Below are 10,408 nucleotides of genomic sequence, written 5' to 3' on the forward strand. Positions count from 1 at the left end.
CATTTTCCGTTTTATTCACAGACAAGGTCGAAGTGACCCACTTTTATCTTCTTCTTTTATTAGCTTGAGTGCAGCAGCAGAGAGAGCTCGAATCACGAGTGGAAAGTCAAAAAAAAAAAAAAAAAAAAAAAAGAGAGGAAAATCTGGAAAATGAGGATGGGCAGATTCAATATCCATTAAAAAAAAATTGTAAATGGTGCATAAGGTATGGTTCAGGCAATAATTACTAAATTTATTCTTAAATGATTGAATAAGGCTCATAGTGATGTGCCTTTAAAAAAATTTTTGCAAGTTGATAAACAAAACTATGCATCCATATAAAAGTGTGCATTTTGATATAGTTGATATCTACAATATACAGATACAAATTTGCACATATAAGCATATGCGCATCAATACAAACATGCAGTTTGGTGAATTATGTGTACATATGAATAAGCACGTTTGATTTTATATATATATATATATATATATATGGGCATGTGTATATGCTAGTAACCTATGACAAATTTACAAAATTCCCAAAACTTATAGCTTTCTTATGAATGTTTAATCTTCCTATCTTCTATTTCACAAATCTTGCCATGATATTCTTGAAAATGCGAGAAGAAGCAATTATAAGTAACTCCTTGAAGATAGGCTGAAAATACAAAATTTATAACAATTGATTGAAGGGATAATTTTAGAAACCTCGATTGAGGTTTCTGATAATTGCAACCATCTCCTCTAAAGTTTGAAAAATTATAAAAACCTCCCCTACAAATTATATCTTGGTAGCAATCGATGATGCAAGTGAAAAAAATCCAATGAATATCCAATATTACCCCACTCTAATATGTAAAACAAATTAATTGCTAAAAAGTCAACTATCACCATTATCCGATGGGTAAAATTTCAAGTTAATATTTTGTAGGAAAATTTAAGACATGTTTTAAAAGCATTCCTTTTTAGTACTTTATACTTTTTTTGGTTAAGTAATTTTTGAAAATACTTATTTTAATTAATGCCTCCCTAATTGGTTGGTCAAATTTTTGTAAATTGATTAACAAATCTAGTTAGAAAAAATGGGAATGAAGTATAATGTACTAGATTAAATAACATTAGAGTTTTAGGACAAAGAAGTATTACCAAACAAGAATTTCTATTTTTCTCTTTTAAACTCATTTTCACTTAAAATTTGTGAAGTTTGTGAAGGTTATTATAGTCTTTTTCATAGCATCAATGGAGATAAGCATAATTTTTCAAACCTTATGGGAGGTGGTCGAAATTGTTAGAAACTTCAAAAGAAGTTATTGAAATTATCCCTTGATTAAAATACAAATTTTAGTGTGAGTTACTGAAATAATTTATTTTCAATGTGATAAACCTCAAAAGTAAGAACTAAGTATTTATCAACTACGTCATTTTTCCAATAAAAAAAATTGAGTATGTTTTAATAGAATATTATTTGAAATAATTATTATAGCATATTTTTTGTGACGTGATGTATGTGAGAAAAAAATTTGAATATAAAAAAAAATTTGAAAAGCATATTTATGATGCAATTGAAATCATATTTAAAATGTATTTTTAATATCCTAACACACCCACTGATACTTCTTTCATGGTAAATTGGAGTAGCAACTGTAGTTGAAGCATGACACATATACGATACAGTTGTTGAATTTATTATATATATATATATATATATTTGTAATTTGTACATTTAGATTATCTTGTTATGCTTTATAAATATTTTTGTTGCAAGTCTTCTAATTATAAGTAGAATTAGTAAATGATGTAAAATCAGGGAAAAGAATGCAAGTGGGAGGATTCAAGTGCAAGTGAGTATGAATTCGAGCCCTTTCACAAACACTAAAAAAAATGAAAAACTATACCCCAGAAGACTATTATCCCATACTCTATTGTTATTTATAATTAGTCATCATATTCTTTAAAAAAAAAAATAGAGGGCAAATTACTTGTATAACACCCTTTATGGATTCGTAAAACTTTTTAATTTGGTATGATTTACAATTAATTAATTATTTTTAGTTGTGGAATCTAAAAGATCAAGTTAATTTAGTTCTACAAGCAGAAGCAACATCACTTGCTTTACTATAAGTTGACAAATTTGGCTTAGTACTTAGTAGTAAGTCCTCAATCTTATACCGGTCGAGGGAGAGAGGTTCTTCTTACCTTACGAAATCCATTTCAGCCACAAAACCCAGCGGGGTCCCCGTTTTGGGCCAATGGGCTGGTGACTGGTGCACCGGTCCAAGACAATCGTGAAAGGGCAAAAACAGCCTCGACGGTAGGACTTAGGAGAGTTTCATAAACACCGGAGCCAGCTAATTTGTTTCGTCTCTGAGAACGAACTCAAGAAATGGACTGAGGCAGCAGAGAGAAATAAAAAATGGGGGAATTCTCTGAGGGTTGTTGCCCTCTCTCTGCATGCCAATGATTTCATTCAAATCGAAAGAAAAACTAACAACCCTTCTCAGTTTTTAAGTACTCATGCGTGTATTTATGTGTATATATATATATATCTGTATGTGATCTCTGGGGCGGTGGATCTCTGGTTATTGCTAATATGGAATACTGGCTTCTACTTCACATTTCCAACACCACCTTTACCAATGCAATCTCCTTTTTTATCTCAGACTTAGCTCCTTTCCACTGTTATAGGCTGTGACGATCGAATTCGATTGCTCTTGGGTTCATCTGGGCATTGAGGTTATTCGACCCGCATCTTGGCGGGGCAACCCGGATGGCCTGTGGATTGATTTTGGGCAACTGTGGTTTTGCAGCCATGGCGGTGTCTCTCCTTCTTTGCCTGATTACATCACGGATCTGAGCCTTACTTATATCCACATTTTAAAAATAAATATCCACACGGGGCGGACACGAAGCTCAATGCTTTCAGGTCAGCCCGCACCATTTCTTTGATTGGCTATGGCTTTTCTCCCATTGAGGATTGAGACAATAAGCAATTGGCAGGTTTTACGTCCTTCATGTCTAGTTTAAAGGTACATATAACCTATATTTGATTTCCTGAATTTTTCATGCTAGAGTTATCTGCTGCACTTCGCTTCAACTAAGTAGTAGCATATAATGTAGTAACAATCGACTTTATTCGACAATAGACTTGCTTATGTGTTAATTCTCTATAAATGACGTCTTTTTTTTTTTGGGAAAATTTCCCTCTGTTTTCTGTGTTACTTTGAGAATTTCATTATCAGTGTTTAACCAGGAAATAAAGGAGAACAACCTCCAAACACTAATCTTTACGATAACTAATGCAGCTTCACCAGTTGCAGGCTAAAAAAAGAGATTTGTAAACAATTTATTGCGGCCAATATTTTTGGAGTGCTCTATGAATTACAAATGTAACTAGGTTGGCTTAAAAGATTTGCTTTCTTTTTTTCATTTTCTGTTCTTTTTGGAATTTTTATAAGGGTTCACATGTAATTGTGTTGTCCATGCAGCTGTACATTGTAAGTATTTTAATAAACAGGAGCATGCAATTTTTTGTGGAATAGGAACTAAATCGGTTTAAAAGGGTAGTTGGTAGGTCAGGAGTCTTACTGCTCAAATCTAATTTTAGTCGCTTGTTAGCATTTACAATCTATAGAGAAGTTTAGTTTTGAGAAGTATAATCATTGTCCTAGGCTACTTGAAAGCATTTGTTTTGGTTATGGTCTTATCAATATGCGATGTTTGTGTTCTTATCTTTGTATGAGTAATGGATTATGCTTTGCTTAACTTGTTTTAGCTATTAAACTACAAATTTAATTGAAATTCTTATACAGATGATGGGTATGAATTCTGCTTCTTAACGACATACTTAACTAGTTTTCGGTATGCTGAGGAAGTTTATGGCTTGCTTTTCAGTAAGCTTATTTTTGTAGTCACGGATGATGCAATGTGTCAACTGGTTTTTAACAAAGCTTTAGCATAATTTCATAGTTTCTTTGGAAAGAGTTTGTTGGATTCACATGTCTTTTCATTTTACAGGGTAGGCAATCATGTGTAAGGTTCGTAATTCCTTGTGTTACTTGTATACCCATACACATGTAGAGATAGAATACGAATACATATATAATATGTGTCAGTGTGTGCTTACAAGAAAAGGAAAAAATGTAAGTGTTTTGAGTGCTTATATTGATTCTTATTATGCTTAAAGTGTAATGGTCGCTTTTTGAGCAATGCCGGGATGGGTGAGGGTTGCATTTCACAAATGAAACATTCAATGGAGGTTGCATTCAAATGGCATTGCATTCGAATGCGACCCCCTTTGTAATATAGAAAAGGAAAAGGAAACAAAGGGAGGGTAAGAAATCCTGAAAGGAGGTCACCTTTTATAAATGATATAATATTGCACCTAGCAATTGCGACTGTCCTTATTTGGTGGTGGTAGCAATTTAAAATTTGGCCTCCTAGATCCTTTCAGATCCATTGCATTACAAATAATGAGGACTAGGCTTTGGATAAAGATAGTACTAACAGTAATAAGTTTTGAATAAAAAGCTACTAGCTTAGCCGTCAGGTTTAGGTGAATGCATTATGTTTAGGTTTGCATACCAATCTTCAACATGTAAGTTTGTAGATCTAGGTTTTGTTGTGAGTGTTGATTAAATACCACTATAGGGTTTATGATCTTTGTAACTAATTACTTGAAACAAGTTGGTTAAGTTATTGTGTTCAGCCTAAGGATCTTGTCCACCTTGCGTGCAAGTAGGACGGCCATGTCCGGACTTCTTGAGTTTGAGAATCATGTTTGGCTTGCACGTCAGCAGGAGGATCAAGCACGAGTATACCATGTCTTGTGGTGATGGTGTTTGTTAATTATTCTTGGTGGGAAAAGGAAAGAGATTAAGGAAGGTCTTTTCCTATTATGGATTTGGTGTATGGGTGCACCAAGACACAAATATGTGGGTCAAGTTATGATTCCACATGTTTGTGTCTTGGTGCACCCATGCACGGGGTCCATAACAGACCTTTCCTTAAGGAAGGGATCTCTAAAAGCATCTTCCTTCTCAATGTCGGTAGTCATTCATAGGCCCTTTCGATTAACAGACTTCACACAATATAAAGAATAGGAGATGGGAGGAAGTGCTGCGGCTTGGTTTAGGGAGGGAGAGGGAGACAAATGACAGGGTAGGGAGGAGGAAAACCAGTGTTTGTTTACTGAATAGAGGTCGCATTTCATGTTTACGACAATCAAACTAATCAAAAGCTGTCATGTTTACAAAATGCGAGCTTTCAACAATTTTCATCAGTGTGACGTCCAGTGTCATGTAGACACCAAATGACAGGGTAGGGAGGAGGAAAACCAGTGTTTGTTTATTGAATAGAGGTCGCATTTCATGTATACGACAATCAAACTAATAAAAAGCTGTCATGTTTACAAAATGCAAGCTTTCAACAATTTTCATCAGTGTAACGTCCAGTGTCGTGTAGACACCAAATTTTTGCTATTTTTCAAAATTTTCTTGAAATTTTTATCTATTTATTGGTCATTTATTTTCATAATTCTAACATGAATTTTCTTATTTTGTAGGTTTTTTGAAAAAAAAAATGAAGAAAGAAAAAGAGGGAAGAGGAAGGGCAAATTGATAATCTTAATTAAATAATGTGACTTTTATTTTATGTCTTGGGCACTAAGTTTGGTCTTTTAATTTTAAGAAAATGAAAAAAATTATAATAATTTTACTCTCCCCCATCCCTCCTCTCTCGGTTTTCACACTCACTTATATTTCCCTCTCTCTCGGCTTTCTCTCTCCATCACCAGCATGCACTCATTGCACACATTAACATATACTCACACACGCAGTTCTCACGCGTACACACAGATTACACACACACACACACACACCAGAAAACACATGCACACACTAACACAAACAAATCTGCACACACACCTCACTTTTTCCCTTTGCACTCTCTCACAAATCACACACTGAAAAAGGAACAAAAGAAGAAGAAAGTGGGACAAAGGACAGCTTGGACTCATGGATTTCTTCGCCAAATTCTCCTTGTTCGAGTTGAAAGGCTACCAATTTAATGAAGGTCTTTTCTTTCATTCCCTTTTGTGCAAACTTTGCTTTATCTTTCTTGGCTGAGTGTTGAGTGATGATGCTTTTTCCTTTGTGACTATAACTTGAACATCCTGTTTTGTGAACAAAGAGTAAATGATTAAATTTTTTTGTTAGAAAATCACGTTGAATATTGGAAGAGCCATTGACAAATTGGTTCTTGAGTCATTCTGATGGTTATCGTTTGGTGAGAATGTTTAGGATGGGAACTTGCAGTTTTCATGCATAAAAACAAAGGAAATTAATCTCCTATGAGAATCTTGATTTTTGCTTTAACTTGTGAAATTTTTGCTTTGGTTTGATAATTTAGAGTTATGGTTGTATCATAGAATCGAGGAAGGTCGTTTTAGTGCGTTTTTTTGTTGATTTTGGGCTTGATGTGGGTAAGTTTGGGAAAAGGAGATCCAGCTGTAAATGGTTCGTTTGACCACCTTTCAATCATTTTATGTGAAGAGTAATGCCGCGAATGAAATCTACGCCAAAAACTTCAGTGGGAGTGAGATTTTAGGGTAAATTCTTGACCAGAGGTGGTAATGGGTGGTGGTGATGGTGGGTGGTGGCCGTGCGTGCTGGTGGTAGATGGTGGTGTTATTTTTTATTTTTAAAATATATCCTAAATTTTAAATTCTAAAATGTCTCAAAATACATCGTCAAAAACACCGTCAAAAATATTCCTAAAAACAACTAATTATTTATAGTAAAAGTTTTTTAAAGACGTTGTTACAGTAAAATTTTTGAAAAACACCCTACAAAAATAGCTAATCCAAATAGACCCATTGGTAAAACGACATATAGGCTTTTGATGATTTGGTAGAAAAGTGTATACAAGATCATGCACTTAAAAGTAAAATGCCCTTAAGGTTAGTCTCTTGTTGAGGAGCCCTACGGGTTTAAGGTGGTTTTACCAGTGTGCTAATAGTAATTCAAACAGACAAAATATTTGAAAATTTTCAAGAACAAGGCATAGAATAAAATAGGAGTACGAACATTGCAAATTTCCTAGCAAACATCAAAATGGGAGTATCATATTGCAATCTCCCTAGTAAACATAGACTAGGGACATTTGTGCTTTTTATTTTGTGTGTAAAATTCAACTTGTACTAAGGGCATCGATGATGGAATCCATATGCCATATCATTATTTCATTATCCCCTCTTTCATTGAAGCATCCACAGTGGGGTGTGATAGGAGTATTTTCCCCACTACATACACAATCCCCTATTATACGGATAATGAAGGGACAAAAGCTGAAAAGTGGATTCGCCTTGTCCAATTATTCAATATTTGTAATGGTCCAATTTTAGAAAGTTTTGCATCATCATTTTTAACATGTTTGCAACAAAAATATTTTTTTTCACTTTCAATCTTTAAAATTTTGTCTATAAATATTGTTAACATTTTCTCAATTTCTCACTCTCCTACTTCATAATTCATTTTCGTTAATCGCTTATCTAATTTTTAAAGTTTCAATATTTTCTCATTATGGATGAGAGTTTTAATAATTTTGTATAGAAAATTCTTCCTTTTATTCAATGATTAAGTTATGATGGAGTTAATTACTTAATTATTTTTTAGAAAATAGCAATGTACTATTTTTGAGAGAACTTAATATATATTATTGAAAGTAAAAAATTAATAATATTCTTTTTTAGAAAATTAAAAAATTTCCAACAAAAGTTAATAAATTATTTTTCAAGAGCAATGGAATTAAGTATTTTTTAGAAAATAAATTTATTTATTTATGAGATATGTATTGTGAATTATTAACATAAATATGTGATTTAATTGTAGATTCATACTATTATATTGCGTAGAATGTAATCCCGGGATAGTGTAATGGAAGAGATGAAAGAAGAGATAGTGGAATCCTGTGATATTGTGATGGAAGAGATAGTGGATTACACTCTAAAGTGTAATCCTTCGTGAAGTGGCAAATTCTTTAGAATATAGGAATATATAGGCATTTGTCAAAAAAAGGGGTCAAATGTGGTTGTTTGGAACTCATGTCTTAATCTATGTCCGCTGTGGTTACAACTTACATGACACGATGGGTCAAGAAGAATTTTTTTGTCTTAACCCAAACGGCCATCATGCCACGTTGATGGGACAGTCCAAAATTTTAAGCAAACCTTGTTGCGTCAGCATGACTATATTTAAGTAAGTTATAAATGACTATATTTAATATTAACAAATTGTAAACTCTAAACCTTTTATAATAAATCGTAAATCCTAAATTTGCAAAACTTAATAAACCCAAAACACTCTTTACAAAACTTAACAAACCTTAGACTTAAAAAAAAAAATGGAATGTTTTGTAAACCAAATGGTTTTTTTTTTCTTGTAAACCAAATGGGCCTGACACATTCTGAAAAAAAAAATGTCAGACTCTGTTGCGATGGGCCTGACACATTCTTAAAGCCGGAACGTTATGTTGGCGCAAAGGGCATTGTTTTAATTTTTGGATCGCTGCGCCTACATGGCGCAACAAATCTTTGGTTTTTTTTTTAAATTTCTTTTTGTCCCATTGTATCATGTAGACATGAAAGATATAGATTATATTATGAGTTTCAAACAATTACATTTTATCATTTTTTTAAAGCAAATGCCTATATTCGGCTAATTACTCAGAATATGGTTGAAAAAAAGAAAATTCGGACATCTATTGCTCTGACATTAGACTGGTGCAAATCTATGGGTATCGGGTTGACACGGCACCCAAAAGTCAGTCAATTTTTTTTTTCAACTCTGACATCGCTGCCAGGCTGGCAGGGGAATTTTTTTTTATAAAGTTGTCGGCTGCCGGGCTGACAAGGCCCGGTAGCCGACAACTTCTGCAAAAAGCTGGCTGCCGGGCAGTCCAATTTTTTTTAAAAAAAAGTGTCAGTCAAACATTCCGACTCTAATCAAGACAAAAGCATTTAAGCAATGGGGGTTAAAGAATAATTCTGTTTGGATTGTAAGTTATTTGGGATTATTTGGGATATTTTTACTGTAGCACTTTTTGTGATGTGATGTATGTGAGATAAAAAGATATTGGGAAGATAAAAAGGTGTATTGGAAATTGTAAAGATGATGTAAGCAAATAAAATTGGGGAAATATGAAGCAATCCAAACAAACCCAAAATTGTATTTAAGCAGAAGCAGAAGCAGAAGCAATAGGTTACGTCTACGGTGGAAAGTTCATTTCGGGATAATTATGATAGACATTGTATATGACTATTTTGTTTTTATATTGCATAATAAATTTATATTTATAAAATTATATTGTACATTAAAAATTACATAACAATTTTAACAAATAATTTTTCAACAATTTGAGAACTGCATCTTATTGTAAAATGAATGAGATTTTTTGTTTAAAACGGCCTTTGTTTAGTTTAACATCTTATAGAAGTAATTATTGATTTAAAAAAACCTGTTTTCATCTATTTCTGCTGTTCGAATTTTGAAACGTCATTTAATTAACTTAAAAGACTGTCGGACTTAGTACGTCAAGCGACATAAGTTTTTAATAAAAAAAAGGGTGAAATTGTTGTATTGGAAAATGGGTGAAATTTTCAACATTATTTAGTGAATTTTGTACATGTGAAATATTGTGGTAGATTTTATTTTTTAATTGAGTTTCATATTTCAAATAATTGAGGTGTAAATATAAAAGAAAGGGTTGGAATATCAAATATGATTAAAATAAAGGAACATGTGCAATTTTGGTCCCCCCAACGTTTGGTCTATCAGTTAAACTAATCCGTGATATTTTGACCAAAATAATTATGATAGCAAATTTTTTATTTTAGCCAAATTTAGGACAACTAATACAAAACTATAATATATAACGGTCAAAACAAATCAGAATTAGTCAAAAGTTTTACTTCGTATTTTTTGGTCCCTTATGTTTTAAATAATTATATTTCAAATGACATAAAATGTGAATTAGATTGAATCCATAAAAAATGTGATCTAATTCTCATTAAAATCTTTAAAAGTAATCCACATTGTCAAGACATATTAGCCTAAATAGCATCTTTTTGTTATATTAATTATCAACAAATGATAACACATACATCATATATAAAAGAAAATTTAGTGAAAAAAAGAAAATTTTAATTGGAGTATATAGTAACTTTAGTTGTAAATAGTATTAGGATATGAGTTTCAATCGGTTATGATCAAGTATTAAGATTATAATAACAAATAAAGTTGATTACCAATATAAAGAACTCACATGAATTTTTAAAAATTTTCTTGCCATTTTTTCTTGTCTTTCATTCATATGAAATCAAATATTTCAATAATACAATTTAATGTATTTATATTTATGTTCATCTTAATTG

General features: G+C 32.3%; 1 long non-coding RNA gene across 1 annotated transcript; it reads left to right on the top strand.

The window, feature by feature from the left end:
* The first annotated feature begins 2,301 nt into the window (after positions 1-2,301).
* Positions 2,302-5,689, top strand: LOC113775841. Its single transcript, XR_003468942.1, has 2 exons — positions 2,302-3,008; positions 5,543-5,689. It is a non-coding gene; the product is annotated as an uncharacterized LOC113775841 (long non-coding RNA).
* Positions 5,690-10,408: the final 4,719 nt, after the last annotated feature.

This window comes from Coffea eugenioides, chromosome 6 (genome assembly GCF_003713205.1).
Source record: "Coffea eugenioides isolate CCC68of chromosome 6, Ceug_1.0, whole genome shotgun sequence".
Classification (NCBI taxonomy): domain Eukaryota; kingdom Viridiplantae; phylum Streptophyta; class Magnoliopsida; order Gentianales; family Rubiaceae; genus Coffea; species Coffea eugenioides.